At 44.3% G+C, this 16,101-nt stretch overlaps 1 long non-coding RNA gene across 2 annotated transcripts in view; it reads left to right on the forward strand.

Annotated features, from left to right (window-relative positions):
• Positions 1–11,250: 11,250 nt before the first annotated feature.
• LOC147915984 (uncharacterized) overlaps positions 11,251–16,101 on the forward strand; it is a 78,830-nt gene continuing 73,979 nt past the window's right edge. For both annotated transcript variants that reach the window (XR_015553664.1, XR_015553665.1), the window contains exon 1: positions 11,251–11,339. This is a non-coding gene — a long non-coding RNA (uncharacterized LOC147915984). The remainder of the gene's footprint in view (positions 11,340–16,101) is intronic.

Below are 16,101 nucleotides of genomic sequence, written 5' to 3' on the forward strand. Positions count from 1 at the left end.
GATAAGGTCCCTAAAGCAAAGCAGGGCCATGTGTTCTTAGATGATGTGGGAACCTCTAGGAAGTGGGCCCTTGGTCATGGGACTCGGCCCCTCTCATCTCCCCTCCTGCAGGAGGCCCTGCCCTGTGGGGACACACATGGGGCTCACCTCATTATTTCCAGAAGAACTTTCTGGGTCTGTAGGAGCCTCTGTGATTGGGACACCCCCACCCCCACCCCCACCCCCCACATGGTACCAGGGTAAGTGTGGGCACACCCACCAGTAGGGGGTGGAATATTCTCCCAGTTTTCTTCTCAGGGAGAGGAGAGAAGCCCAACTCAGCCTGAGCCTGGAGTTGGAGGAAATTTCAGTTCCTGGGGAGAGGCCTTTATTGAACCCGCTAGAAGCCTGGGGACCAAGAGGAAGGAAGTGGGTTTTTCCAAAAAATGGAATTCTTTTTAAAATTTCTATGTGGAAGGCAGTTTGAAATACTCATTAAATATTTGGTTTTAGGAGTCGGGTTGCCTGGATTCGAATCCTGGCTCCTCCAGGCAAAATACTTCTCTAAGCCTGTTGGAGGAGAAGAGACCAACTTGGAAATGGGAAGCAGGAAGGTGCTCTTCTGTGGATGAGGAGAAGGGATCCCCCTCATCTGAGCCTTAGACTTAGGGGCTGTGGCTGTAGTTTTTTTAAAAATGGAGATGCCACGCCCTGGGCAGCCCCTCCCTCGCGCCCTCCCTCCCTCCACCCTTCAGCCCCAGCTGTGGGCAGCAGCAAGCTAAAGTCTAAAGTCAGTGTCCCTGTTGGCAGGACTGGTGTGGTAGACAAATGTGGAGAGGAACTGAGAAACGTGAACAGGAACATTTGCCTAGAAGTCTAAGCAGACAGTATCAGCAGACCTGCACCCCGCCCCGGTCACCCTGGGAGGGATCATTGTTTTGTCTCCCGAAAGCACCTACCTTCTGCTCTCATAGCCAACATCCAGCACTTATACCAAGTCTCTAGAGGGATGAGACAGAGACCAGAGGGCTGGGTGGCATGAGTGACTCCTATTATGGACGGAGCCAGGCTGAGGCCTGCCCTCAGAGGGAAGAGACCCTGCAGGTGGAAACCTTGTGTCCACGCTTGGTCCCAGTACTTTGCCCAGCCTGTGTCTCTGGATTGCAGGCATGGCTTCTGCTGCCGTGCATCACCAGTGCTGGGGAAGGAGGACACGGACTTCTCCTGCCCCCAGTGCAGAGGAATCTTTCTGCGGTCTGACAGGCAGCTGGGGAGTCTTGCGGCCACACTGCTTTGCCATCTGCAGCTGAGGGAGGCCTTGAGGGCCATGCTCCAAACATCTCATGGCCCTGACATTCTTCTGCTTGGAGGAGGGACAACTGGTAGGTGCTGTCTTGGGGACTGGGGGCACCCACACTGCGAGCTCCTTCCAGGCCCAGAGGGGTGATGTTCAGTCTTTCTGCCTCTGTGCAACTTTTTTTTATGCCCACAGATGAACATTTATTAGTCCTTGTCCCAAATTATGAAAGTGTTCTGCATTTTGTCGCCAAAAATTTGGAAAAGCCAAGGGTGGAGGGTGGGGACAAGAAATTCAAGATCAACTATGATCACTCACAGATAATCAATGTCAACATTAAAAACTGTTTGTTTTATTTTGAAAATGTTAAAACTGCAGAAGATTTTAAAGAATGATAGAATGATTACCATATACCCTTCACTGGATTTATCACTTGCTACCATTTTGCCACATTTCCTTCATATTCTGCTCCCTACATTTTTTTGTGTGTTGAACCATTTGAAAGAATGCTGCAGAAATCATAACACTTCACTCTCAAATATTTAGCAGGCATTTTGTACAAGTAAGGAACTTCTCATATACAGTCACAACATCATCATCACAACTAAGAAAATTAACAATTTTATCGTTTCTGTATTCAAAGTTTCAAATTTCTTTAATTGTCCCCAAAATGTCTTTTGTGTTGTGTGCGTGTATGTTTTAAGTCTGAGCTCTAATCAAGGTTTATGCATTGTATTGGTTGTTATGTTTTTTTAGTGTCTTTTAATCTAAAATAGCCCACCCTCCTTGCCTTTTTAACAAATTTTATGATGTTGACTTTTTTGAAGAGTCCAACAACTGGATTTGTCAGATTGTTTTCTCATGATTGGATTCAAGTTAGCCTTTTTTTTTCTCCCCAAAGTCCCAGTGCATAGTTGTATATCATAGTTGTAAGTTCTTCTATGTGAGCTGCTGCCACAGCATGGCTATGACAGATGGGTGGTGTGGTTCCACGACCAGGAGCCTAACCCTGGCTGCTGAAAGAGTGAGAGCGCCGAATTTTAACCGCTAGGCCATCAGGGCTGGCTCCAGGTTAGGCATTTTTGGCAAGAATTCTTCATTGGCGATGTTGTGTGCTTCTTGTAGCATCACATCAGGAGGCTCCCGACGTCCGGTTGTATCACTGCCTTTTAATGCTGCTTGTGCCTCTGAATCACCTGGGGAGCTTTCTTCCCATACAGATTTTTGGGCTTCACATCTGGAGTTTTAGTTTTAGGGGTCTGGGGTGTGCGCAGCACATTTGCATTATGCAAAAGCTTCACAGGGATTCTGCTAGGCGGCCAGGGTTGTAACCTATGGGAACACAGCCTTCCAGTTTCTCTCTTTTTTGTGAATTGACACTGTCCATCCATACATTGTAAAGCCTCCCTCCCTAACCAGTGGAAGCGGAGCAGTGCTACCGAGTCGCCCTGCCTCTCCATCATCCCAAAGAGCCTCCTCAGCCCAACCTCCTCCCACCTCCCAGGGGATCCCGGGAGACAACTCGCTCCAGCCCCTTTGCCCTGGGACACACACTCAGGGGCCTATGTGGATCTTCCCCTCACTATGGGGTTTGGATGGTGGCGGGTCTGACTGTGGGGTTGGGGCTGGTGTCAAGGAACCTGGAAGGAACTCTGCCTGGGGATGGGACATAGAATTGCCACAACCTACCCACTGGGTTGAGAAAGAGGGAGCTAACGTAATCTGAGCCCCTAAACTTTCTTCTTGTGGTTGGGAGTGACATTTCTGGAAAGATCAGACTGACTTTGAAAATAGGAATTTGGAGATACTCAACACTCCCTCTTCATATTGCAACAGATCAGCTAGTGACAATTCCCACTACCCCAACATTTGTGTACACGCACACACATATACGCACACACACACAGACACAATCGTATATCCCCCACGCCGAGTTTTTGGCTTGTTTTGACTTATAATCTCTACTTCAGTGGAGAAGATGATAAAAGTGCAAATGAACTTTAGAGATGCTGATGTCAGCATGGATGGAAAAGTGGAAGGAGGAGCAGGAATCTTGGCCTCCTTTTGAGCTGGTGACCAGGAGTCAGGTACAGAACAGTGAAGAAAAGGTAGTCGAGGCATGGGGATTTGATCAAAGTGAAAAGACTCGCAGGAGCCGCCACTGAGGGGAATTCGTTCCCATGGATTGTGGGAGGAGAGACCGATCAAGAAGTGCTGAGTGGAATGGCAGGGGAGTTGCTGCAGGGGATAAAGATAGAGGAAGCTGTGGAAACGCCCTTAAATCCAGCAGGTTTGAGTGTCCTTTAGGCCTAGAGATCAAGATGATCAACTAAGAGTTAGAACATGGAGGTAGTAACACAAGGTTGATCAGTGCAGGAGGCTAGGTCAGGCAGGACACGCTGGCTGGCTGTGCTCTAGTCAGTTACCTCCCTGGGTACCTGTACACGGTAAGTACTCGGAGATCTCAGCAGCAGAGCACAAAGGTACTGTGAACAACTGACTGTGTGAGTAGCTGGAGGAAGCTGTGGCCCCAAGGGGGCTGGGAACCCTTAGATGGAGGCAGCAGACCATTGAGGAGCACAGACCACTCTCGGCCTTGTCCCTGGAGCATCACTCTGTCCCCACTTGGACGTTGTGGTGGGCACAGGCTAGCTGGAGCCCAAGTGGATCCTGGGGGGAGAAACCATTTCTAATCCTTGTTAGGATAACTGTCTACCTACCTAGTGCCCCTCAACTGGGAGTAAGAAGCAGCTCCTGGGGTCAGGATGGCTGAAGGTAGCCACATCAGGCGAGGTGAGGAGTGTGAGCCCCTGAGATGGAGGGGTTGGGAGGAGGAGGAAGGCATGATCCTTTGCAGCATTCCTGTAGCTCTTACCTCCCCACATCTGCCCCTCGTGCCTCACATCCAAGGCTGGCTGCACGGCACCTCTGATCATGCATGGATGCCTTTGGAAATGTCAGAGCCCAACAAGAAACTTCAGAAGACGCCACGTTGTCATGTATTCACCTATATGTACTCACACACGCACACACACCACATATGTACAAACACATGCACACACAAGTTAGGACTCAGGGCTGGGCCCTGGCAGGTGCAGTCCCCGCTCTGCCACTTACTAGCTGTGTAGCCTTGAGAAAGTTGCTTTACCCCTCTGGGCTATAGTTGCCTTCTCTGAGAGAGAGTGAAGTGAGGTGGTCTCTGAGATCAGAGAATGTCAGAGCTGGATGACAAGTTAGGAGTCATCTTCTTCTCTCTCTTCATTTTACAGATGCACAATCAGAGAACTGGAGAGGAAGAGGATGGTGGGTAAGCAATGGACAAAGGAGAACATAGAGGGGAGAAGACCAACAATGGTCACTTTGGAGTGGAATGGCAGGAGGCGTGCGACTGAGCGTGAGCACGCTGTCTGTGCAGTTAGGACACTACAGGGGAGAAGCTCCATAAGTGTATATGTTGGAACACGTATTTGTTATGCATGGGTACCGAGGAGTGTAATTGTGAGGTTGTGCAAGTGGCTGCTGCTGCTATGTTTCAAGTTGCCTGAGGTCATAGTTTCAACCTTTTCAAATAGTTTTGTCAACCACTCGAAAGAACTGAGTCCACATTTTGTGTTTTTGGTGTGTACTCAGTCTGGGCCCACCTCGCCCAAACGTGAAGGTTTAATCTAGAGTTGCCCAGAGTGAGCTCCATGGAGTGTTACTATATTTCACGGAGTGGGGAAAAATGTTTGGAAATGCTGGGGTTGACCAAGGCAAGGAGGTTTCTTTACTCAGAGTAAGTCGTCTTAGGGCCTTAGAGCTTTGTGGGTCTCTGGGTGAGGATGTGATGTGCAGCATCCCTCAAACCGCTGGATCGTGGATCCTTCTCCTTGGGTCTTAGCATCTCTGGAAGCCAGAATTTTATGGACTACCCTTTAGGAAACACTGTTTAAGTCCCAGGCATTTATTAAGTCATAAAGATAAAAAAAAAAAAAAAGACTTTCTTATTTTTAGTATGAAAAAATTTACTCATGCAACTGATTTTAAACAACATTAAAAAAGACTATATTCAAAGATGATGATTTTAAGTAAATTTAAAGACTCCATTCAATATTTTTTCAATGATTCATAACATTTATGGTGAGACAGCATAGGATTTGCTCCTTCCACTTTTCATTCTTCTGACTGGGCAGTCATACTCTCAATGTCTATTCTTTTTTTTTTTTTTTTTGTGAGGAAGATCAGCCCTGAGCTAACATCTGATGCCAATCCTTTTTTTTTTTGCTGAGGAAGATTGGCCCTGAGCTAACATCCATGCCCATCTTCCTCTACTTTATATGGGACGCCGCCACAGCATGGCTCGACAAGCAGTGTGTCGGTGCACACCTGGGATCCGAACCGGCGAACCCCGGGCCACTGTAGCAGAGTGCGCGCACTTAAACGCTTATGTCACCGGGCCGGCCCCTCAATGTCTATTCTTTTATTTGTTAAATTGGAAATTTAACATGCATATTTAACTTAAATTCTTAGATTAGGAGCTTTACTCTTCTCCCCAAACCAACTCAAGGACTTGAGAATGCTTTAACCCTAACCATACCTCTTGCCTTGTATGCAATTGTTGTCCGACATTTTAGCTGTCTTATCTCTGGAAGCCTCCAAATTAGACATTATGACTATTGTTTTATACGTCGACGTTTGTATAGATTTGTTCACATGTTAACAAATGTGCTTGCTTTCTTTGTTGCTTCTTACATTCCAGACTTGAGAGTTTTCTTACTGAGGGTCTGTTGACAACATGCTCTGCTCTGCTTTGTCTATAAATTTCTTTACATCACTTTATTCTTGGAGGATAGTTTTGTTTGGTATTAAATCTGGGTGGATGCTTATTATCTCCAAATTTCAATTCCTTCATCTATTAGACATGGATAGTAGATATCTTCCTTAATGACTTCATCAGGAGGTTCTTGGGAGGACCATATGGCGCAATGACTAAAAGCTTTAAGCAATAAATGTCAGATGTTTTTGTTTGTCCTTTGACCCATGAGAAAACTCTGGAAGTTGTGTAAGACAGCACTAACTTTCTCAGCAAACAGGCTCTTTGGCAAAATGTCCTAGCATAGTGTTTCTCAACCCTGTTTTCATTATTGTCCCTTGTAAGGAGACTTCTTAGATATTTTTTTCTAATTACTTCTCCCTCCATAAAATTTGATACTAAAGATGTACTGTATATCTATTATGTACTGTATGTATATCTGTGTTTTATACACAAAAAGGATAAAGATTATTTTGCCCTCCCCCCCAAGAACCAATTTTTGCTCCCTTCAGGGCCATATCGCCTTCGTTGAGAATGCACGTCCTAGTGGCAGTAGAAAATTAGCAGCATTTTCAAATCATAGTGTTGCCTAAGCATTAAAGGATCATGCTTTGGAATTGGGTAGACCTGGAACTGAATCCCTGCTCTGTCATTGACTAGCTGTGTCACATTGGGCAAGTTACTTACCTTCTCTAAGCCTGTTTTAGATGGGAAATATGGTGACAATTAAATGAGCATTTAGTACCATGCCTGGAACATAGTAACTGTTCAATAAATGTTAGTTATTAACAAACACCGCCAAAAGAGTCTGTATTCCTTCACATTTTTCTTTTGTCGATTTATTATAAAAACAACACATATATGTTTTAACATATTTAGACATTAAAGAAAAATAAGTTATCTAATTCCACCCTCTCCCTCTCTCCAGACCCAATCCCTGTCACTGTAAGGGGGACCCCAGAGTAGCAAAAGCCCGCAGAGGTGCCTGGCTCAGTGGCCCCGGTAAGAAGGAACCCTCCCTGAGGAGCCCGAGGGGAGTCCTGAGGCTGGAGAAGCAGACAGAGGTCCTAGCAGGCTAATTCTCATGGCAATTGTGCAGAGCCCACCACCTACCTCTGAACACACTGGAGGAAATTCCCCGAAGGTCTGAAAGAAGTAGCCTGAAGAACTTCACCTTCCTCTACGACAGTGGTTCTCAAAATGTGGTCCCTGGTCTAGCAGCATCAGCATCACTGGAGAATTTATTAAAGCTTATTTGGACCCCAATCCAGATCTACTGAATCAGAAACTCTGGGGTTGGAGCTCAACAATTTGTATTTTAACAAGGCCTCCAGATGATTCTCAGACATTCTCACTTATGAGAACCATTGCTCTGAACAAGTGTTCCCTCCCACAATGTTTCCTAAGGGCAGAATTGCAAAAGATTTGAATCTCCTCCTAAGGAGAAACAGGGGTTAGAAGTTTACAAGGCTTTGAGCTGGAAGTCAACTGTGAATGCTTGAACATTCCTCGGAGACCTCTAATGTAGCTGGATTCCGTTCAAAAGAAGCTGTTAGTTAAGAGTTCAGTTTGGAGCTTGAATTGAACACAACCACCAACAAAAATATATAGGAGTTTGCCTGCATGTTGAGCATCTTCCTCCGCAGGATATTATGTTTTCTTTCTACATGAAAACAGAATGTCAAGGTCATGCCAATGTGGGGTTTAGATATAGAGTATGTTGTGGCCCCAAATGTTTCACGCGTCCAAGGTTAATTTTGTGCCAACTTGTCCCAGTTAGAAGAAATGTTCTAATTTATAAATGTATCTCTCTAAAGCTAAGGTAGTTGAGCTAATAATAGACTTTAATTCCTCTGCTCGGTTCTTAAAAGAAAAAAAAATCAGTGGGATTTAAGCAGATCTGCTTCTACCAACTTCTCAACCTTGGGGAAGAGAGACTGGTCAGTTGGAAATTAGGCCAGGCTACATATAACAGGAAATCTAAATTAACAGTGGCTTATACCCATAAGGGTTTTATTTTCTCACATCAAGGAAGTCTGGAGGTAGGCAGTTCAAGGTCCATGGTCATCCAGATTTAGGCTCCTTTTATATTTCTGCCCCGTCATCCTAGCTTGTGACTGCCATCCTCGGTGAAGGTCACCTCATTCCCAGAAAGCAGGACTGAGAAAGGGGAAAGGGGGAAAAAAGGAAAGGGGGAGAAGGCAACAGGGGGCTGGGGCTGCCTTCGCTGTGCCTCCCAGGAAGCCCCACACTGAACTGTCTCTTACATCTCATTGGCCAGAACACTAGCTGCAAAGGAGTCTGGGAAACGTAGTCGTATTCTGAAAGGCAACAATCCCAGCTGAAAACCAGGGTTCTGTTACTAAGGAATAAAGAGGGTTGGATAGTGGGGTAAGCAGATAATAACCTGTGCCCTGTGAGACTGGTTCTGTCGACATACAGGATCTTTGAGGGGCCGAGGAGAAAGCACTTTAAAAGGGCTAAGACTTGGCAACAGCCTCGAGCAATGGCATGATGTCCTGAGACACAATCTTGTTTCTCTGCTTCTTCCAGGAGGGGAGAGAGGGGCTCCCATGCTGAGCTGTGGTCCCAAGGAGGAGAATGCAGGACTTTGCCCTGGCTCCCCTCTCCCTCTCATTCCTTGACCGTTTTGCACACGATGTTTGCATGCCCCCTTCCTCCATTTATGCATCCTGGATCCTCACTTGCCTTCCTGTTTCCACTAGACAAATGAAGAAACTGAGGCTCAGGGAAGGTAAGCAACTTTCCGGGCTGCAGAGCTACATTACAGAACCAGATGTCTCAAGGTCCCCTCTGTCATGATGGGTGTCCATGACCTCCTTCACGCCTTCTCCTGGCTGAGCCTGATCCCTAGAGAGAGCTGGGCTAGGAACTCTGGCTGGATTTCTTAGAGGCTTTAATGGAATAGGAGTGCATCTGACCATAGGACAGTGTGTCCTTTTGTGGGGGAGAGAGGTTACTGTTAAATAAGTTCTTAGGGGGCAAATTGCGTGAGGGACCTGCATGGGATAGATACAAGGGCAGAGAAACCCCTAGCTTTGGGGAGGGGCAGCCCCTCCCACTCCAATACCACTGAAGGTGAAGTCATCATCAGCCCTTTCTAGCCCTATGTGGGCATCCTCTCCCGACCCTTTCCTCACTGGAAGGAAGGGCTCTAGTCACACAGCTTGCCAGAGCCTTAGGCTTGTGATTTGGGAGAAATCTGGAGCCAGGTGGAAACTCTTGATCATAAGGATTTCATTTCCTGGTGACTTGAGTCTTTGGGCCCGGAGAATGCTTGGAGTCTGAGCAATCAAAGCCTTGGGCCTTGAGGGAGACGCAACAGAATTTGGCTTTAAAAACTAGCATGTATGACAATAAGGGAATAGTTAAATACATTCAGGTATGAAAGACTGTAATTAAAAAGAAATAGGGATATGGACATAGATCTCTGAGATGTACCATTTAGTGAAGAAAACAAGTTGGAGAATAAATTAAAAACAGAGTCCTGTTTATGTAAAAAAACAACAACAAAAAACCAACTTTATTCCAAACGCACATGCATGAAACTATCAAAAAGGTGCTTTAGGATTCCAGCAGACCAGTAATTGCTCTAAGCCTCACAGAGGCTTTAAATGAGCTTTATTTTTTTTTATTTTTTTTTTTTAAAGATTTTATTTATTTTATTTTTTGCCCCCAAAGCCCCAGTAGATAGTTGTATGTCATAGCTGCACACCCCTCTAGTTGCTGCATGTGGGACTCGGCCCCAGGATGGACAGAGAAGCGGTGCCTCAACGCGCACCCGGGATCCGAACCCGGGCCGCCAGCATCGCAGCGCACGCACTTAACCACCAAGCCACGGGGCCGCCTAAATGAGCTTTAAATAAGATAATATATGAATGTGATTTGCAGAAGTTAAAGTGGGAGACAAGTGTAAGGTAGAGGATATGAAACATTCCTACCCTTACTCCCAAAGTGAAATTGGGATAAAGAAGGAAGGAAAAAATTGAGAGCTTATCATAGGACAGACACTGTTCTAAATACTTCTCAGGCATTACTTGCATGCACTACAACCCTATGGAGTAGGTATTATCATTACCATCCCTTTCACTGTTGAGGAACTAAAGAATTTTTAAGGTCATTTCCATGGTCATTCAGCTAGCAAGTTGCAGTCAAAACTTGAACCCAGGGTCTGACTTCAGAGTGCTGTTCTCAATTGTGCTAACAGGTTGAAGCATCCAGGACACATTCATAGTCAAATATATATAAATATATATTTTATAATATCATATATTTTATTTATAAAGTTTTTTACCATCCCCTTCTTGTAGCAGTTCTGAGGAAGCTGAGATTTAAACCTCCAAGAATGAGTATGTGAAACTGATTCTAAACACTATGAAGTACTTATCATACGCTGGCGTCAGGCACAGGAACAACGGTGGCTACTATTTTCGGAGCTTTTGCTATGTGCAAGACATAGCAAGTTATAAGTGCTTTGCAAGTATGAATTAATGCACACACTTTATGCAGGAGGTACTATTATCCCCATTTTACAGTTGAGAAAAGTGCTGCACAGAGTTTCAGTAACTCGCCCAATGCCAAGATGTTTACGATATGGTCTCATACCCTTAGTCCAACGTGGGAGTAATAAGTAAAACAATGCAGTAAATGCCGCAATGTCATATTTACAAAGTCCCGAAGGTGCTCAGAGAGGTTCAATCCCTGCAAGGGAAGGTGAGACATTTTGCGTGGGATCCTGAAAGGGGGAAGTGGTGGGGACTGGGGGGGGGGGGGGCGATCTGCACGTGCAAGCTGCTGGGACGAATAAGTGCAAATCCAACCTACAGTTCTGGGTCAGAAGCGAGCCCCATGCCAACTGCAGCGCCAGCCAAAGAGCCGGCGGCTGCCAGTCTGAGGCCGAGGCCTTTCGCAGATCCCCAACCTACAAAACACGCACATCCCCGCAGGGGCGGGGCCCGGGCTCAGCGTCGGCTCCGGCTCTGGCCACAAGGATTCCGCCTCGCCTTGGCCCACGTGACCGGCAAGCAGTAAACTGCGCTGCCGATAGGCTGAAATGGTAAGGAACACTCTCGGAAAGTAGAGCCATGATTGGTGGAAGCGATAAAGGCGTGAGGGGACTATCGGGATTGGTTGCCGCCTCCTCCGCCGTAGGAGGGCCGGGCAGGGCCTCCTCACCTAGAGAAGTTTTCGGGTAAAAACGTCTGGAGCCCTTTCTCCCCGCTACTGACTCCTGTGAAGGCTTCCCGTCACGTGAGTGTCACTTTACATATTTAGAAACCAGACGCCCCGTAAAAGAATTATCTAGTCACCCTGCACTGTTCTTCCCGCGGTGAGCGCTGCGCCATCAGCGAAGTTTCCGATTGGCTGCTGTGGGGTGGGGCGGGCCTAGAGAGGAGCCCGCGCAGCGTGGGGAGGAGCCCAGCTTCCCCGTCTTTCTCTCCAGCCCAGGACCGTCAGCGCCCCCAGGTGGTCCGCGGCGGTAACGCCAGGCGCTGTTGCTGCGCGGAATCCGCGCTTGGCTCGCGTGGCTCCCGGGTCGGAAACCATTTAACCTAGAAAGAGAAAGACCTAGATTCGAATAGGAATCGGCCATGCTGGATGAGAGCGCAGGCTCTCGGGGCAGACTGCCTGTGGAAGGTTCCAGCTTTACACTTGCTCAGTTTCCTTTTTTTCCTGTCTGGGTCTCATCTGTAAAATGGGTGTAATAATAATACCTACCTCAGAGGGTTGTTTTGAAGTTTCAATGACTTAATATGCTTAAGGCTCGCACAGTGCCAGGCACTTAAAAGGTGCATAATTAATGATAGCTGGTGGAGATCTGTGAACTGGTTAAGAATGAGTGTTCTGGAGTTTGAAAGACTAGATTACTTAGCCTTTCTCTCAATTTCCTCATCTATAAATGAGACTAGCAATAGCACCTTCGTCATGGAATTGTGGATTAATTGAGATAATATTGGTAGAAATACCCAATATGTAGCAATTGGTAAATGTTGGCTTCTATTATTATTATTCAACTATTATGATTACTGTTTCCCTCCTTCCTCCTCCAGGCAGAAGGTCACTTCAGCCCAAGTTGGCCCCTCCGAAGGAGGAATAGTAGTTTACTTTGCCTGGAATTAGAGTCTCTAAATCTATGACATTCACGTGTGTGAAGATAAGACTTGGAAAATCTCTACATCGCAATTCTGTTCACTATTTCCATTACTCTTTTAGGCACTGTCTTCTTAAGCCCGGGTTGGTACCTGAGAAGAGCAGAACATTATGATCATTAACTCTGGTGCAGAATTAGTTTGTCGGTGTATCTTTTAAGTTGATTCTATGTTGAACAGTATTCTCAGGGCACGGCACACAGAGTGACATGTTCTGATGGGGTAAGATAAGGTGTCAGCGGTCTGAAAGTGAAGGACCTAACTCAACATATGCTCCAGGGTGAGCTTGTGATGGGACTAATGATGGTGAGGTTGTGGTGGTGGTTGGGTTCAGGGCAGCCTGGAGTCCTTGTGCAAAATGCAAATGGAATAATGTTCTCTTGTATGGTTTATGGCACATAATAAACACTCTATAAATACTAGTTGTTATTGTTATTATTAATTCCTCAAAAGTATGTTGAGGATTATGGGAAAAAATGCAATCTGTTAAGCTTTTATATTTCAAGAGTCATGGGTACCTGAGATCACTGAATGAGCAATTGGGAGTTTAGGAAGGGTGGTCCACGTTTCCTTTCTTTTCCACTTTCTAGTTGTTATCTCCTCTTTGTCCCTAATTAAAAGTCCATTTAGCAGGGGAAGTCACATAAGTGACCAGTTTCATGAGGTCTTCATAATTCCTTGGTTGCCTCCCTGCCCTACTGTATATCTGACCACCTTCCGTTATCTGCCCCACACACTCCTTTCCCTTTTGGTCTGTAAGACAGAACTCTAGCTAAAGCTTAGGCCCTGCATACAGTGATCTCTGTGTACCTTGGCAGCCCCAGGGTCCCGGGGTTCTTCTTGGGGTGAATGACTTAGTAATGGGAAGCCCAAGGGTTAAGGTAGTACTGCTGAGAGCAGCTATGGTGGGGGTGGGTGGGTAGGACAGTTGATGTCTTCTCCAATCATCTAACAACTATTTTTGTGTGATTAGTATATTCTTCTCACCCTGGGGGCTATGTCTCTCCCATTCTGAAGATTTATGTAGAGTTATTTCTCAGTTAAAAATGAAAAGAGGGAGAATTTTTAGTGGGGCTTTTGTGTTGGGCAGACTTACATTTGAATCTAGTGCTTTACTGTGTGATCTGAGATGAGTTGCTTATTTTTAGTTTTCTTAGCTATAAAATGGGGACAATTGGAATACTACTCAACAATAAAAAGAAAGGAGCTATTGATAAATGCAATAACATGGATGAATTTCAAAATAATCATGCTGGGTGTAAGATGGCAGATAAAAAGAGTACACACTATATAATTCTATTTATATAAAATTCTAGAAAATGCACACTAATCTATAGCATCAGAAAGCAGACCAGTGGTTGTCTGGGGACAAGCAACTGGAGAGGGGCAGGAGGGAGGATTACAAAGGGCACAAGAAAACTTTTGAAGGTGATGTTTTCACGCGTGTATACATATATCAAAACCTATTACATTGCACACTTTTAAAATGTGCAGTTTATTGTATGTCAGTACTTCAATAAAGCTGTTAAAATGGGCATAATAAAATAAAATAATAAAACCTATTCATAAATAGTTGTGATGTTTTAATAAAGTAAACATTAAAGTTAAAGTGCCAGGAACACAACAAGCAATCAATAAAGGACATTTCTTTTCTCCCTCATTTCATACAGAAAAAAAAAACTATTAAAGAAATTAGCTTTAATATCGTATATTTATATGACAAGGCCTGTGAGGGAGTACCAACACCTTAAGTAATACAGGGTACAACTTTTCCTACTCATTTTGGGATTATGGGTACATTATATTGTAAGGATTAAATGAGACAGTTGTGTGAGGAACTTTGAACAGTGCTGGGCATGTAGTAAACACTCAATAAATATATATATATTTTTTGTTTTCACTACTATTATCATTGTCACAGATTTGATGGATGGCACAGAGTGAGTTGTCAGTAAATATTGATTGTAATTATAATTATTTTCATTACTAGATTGGATGGAAACGAAAAACTTGCTGAAAGATCAACAAACTGATTTCAAAAAGGGTTTATTTTTCCTGAGATTCCTTGATTTTGTATTTGTTTGGTGCCAAATCGTGACAGAAAGCGTCTATAAGAAATTTGGTTAATGTCTTTTCAGGAATATAATAACTCATCATGACTGTCAATACAGATGATATTAAAGGTATCAGGTGCATTTACAGTGATTAGTTAATTCAATGGGAATAAATGGTCTCCAGTCCTAACAAAGAAGTACTAACATTTGGGAGACATCATTTTAACCTCAGACATAAGAATCTCCTGAGAAACTTCTCAAAGTGCAGATTTGTGAGGCTTACCTGTAAAGATTCTGACTCAGTAGTTCTGCTGAGGGCCAGGAATCTGTATTTTAACACGCATACCCAGTTGATTTTGATGCAGGTAGTCTATAGACCATACTGTGAGAAGCACTGGTCTAAGACATTTGGAACCTTGGACAGCTCCTGCAATGCTGGCCCAGAATTTTCAGGACTCAGGACAGCTCCTAGCATCTCCAGCCCCATTCGCTGTGGGAAATGAACTCCAATTCTCAATGGGGCTTGCTCATTTTCCTAGAGAATTAAAAAACCACAGTGTCTCTTAAGACTACACTTTGGGAAACTGAAAGTTCTGGTTCCTGATGGCAAATAAGGAGAAGGGGTAAATGGTACACTCTATAGGAGAAAATGTTCTAAGTCCAGAATGCTTAACTTGGAGACTCTGGGGCAATGGGGGTCAGGTCGTCTTCAGAGAATCTGAGCCCCTCCTGTATGCAAAGCTTGTGAAGAAGATTATGTACATATATTTTAGTGGTTGGGGGAATTAGCTTTTTCTCCATTTGAGGATGGAAATATTCTGGATCAACTAATTTGTGTACCATTATGTACAATTTATGTACTTTGATAGACTTCTTAAAATTTGTGTGGATGATTAAAGAATTTTATTTAAATTCCTCCTTTTTGTTCAAGTACCTAATAACTATCTGTATCACTTCAACTATGACAATATCAATAAAAACAAGCAAACAAACCCTGAAAGTATCCAACTCTGACATCTCAAGCCATAACTTGAAGTGTTGTGATGGAGGTCTATTAAAGTTGATACAAAATTGGTTATATTTAATCTTGGCTAATCTGGAAACTTTGTGTTACTAAAATACTATCCTATTATAGGCCACAGTTAATGAGGGAAATGAGGTTATTTGGGTGATTAAGGAGTTTTCTTTCATATTTCATTTGATGTTTAAATGTTCTTATCCTTGATGGCTTTACAAATAGACAAGTCGGTGGTCATGGAGTGTTGAGTTAGCTATATTTTCAGCAGGCCAAACTACTTCTATAGACAAGTGATGGCCATTAACAATATTTCATTTAAAATACATCCCCAAGAGCAAACCTGTTAGTATTTTTTTTTTTTATTGCAGTAACATTGGTTTATAACATTGCAAAAATTTCAGGTGTACATCATTGTACTTCTATTTCTGCATGGACTACATCATGTTCACCACCAAAATACTAATTACAACCCATCACCACACACATGTACCGAATTATCCCTTTCACCCTCCACCCTCCCCCCTTCCCCTCTGGTAACCACCAATCCAATCTCTGTCCCTATGTGTTTGTTTATTGTTGTTATTATCTACTACTTAATGAAGGGAATCATACGGTATTTGGCCTTCTCCCTCTGACTTATTTCACTTTGCATTATACCCTCAATGTCCATCCATGTTGTCACAAATGGCTGGATTTCGTTTCTTATGGCTGAGTAGTATTCCATTGTGTATATATACCACAGCTTCTTTATCCATTCGTCCCTTGATGGGCACTTAGGTTGCTTCCAAGTC

The sequence above is a fragment of the Ceratotherium simum genome, chromosome 11 (genome assembly GCF_057802395.1).
Source record: "Ceratotherium simum simum isolate JZ-2026a chromosome 11, ASM5780239v1, whole genome shotgun sequence".
Classification (NCBI taxonomy): domain Eukaryota; kingdom Metazoa; phylum Chordata; class Mammalia; order Perissodactyla; family Rhinocerotidae; genus Ceratotherium; species Ceratotherium simum.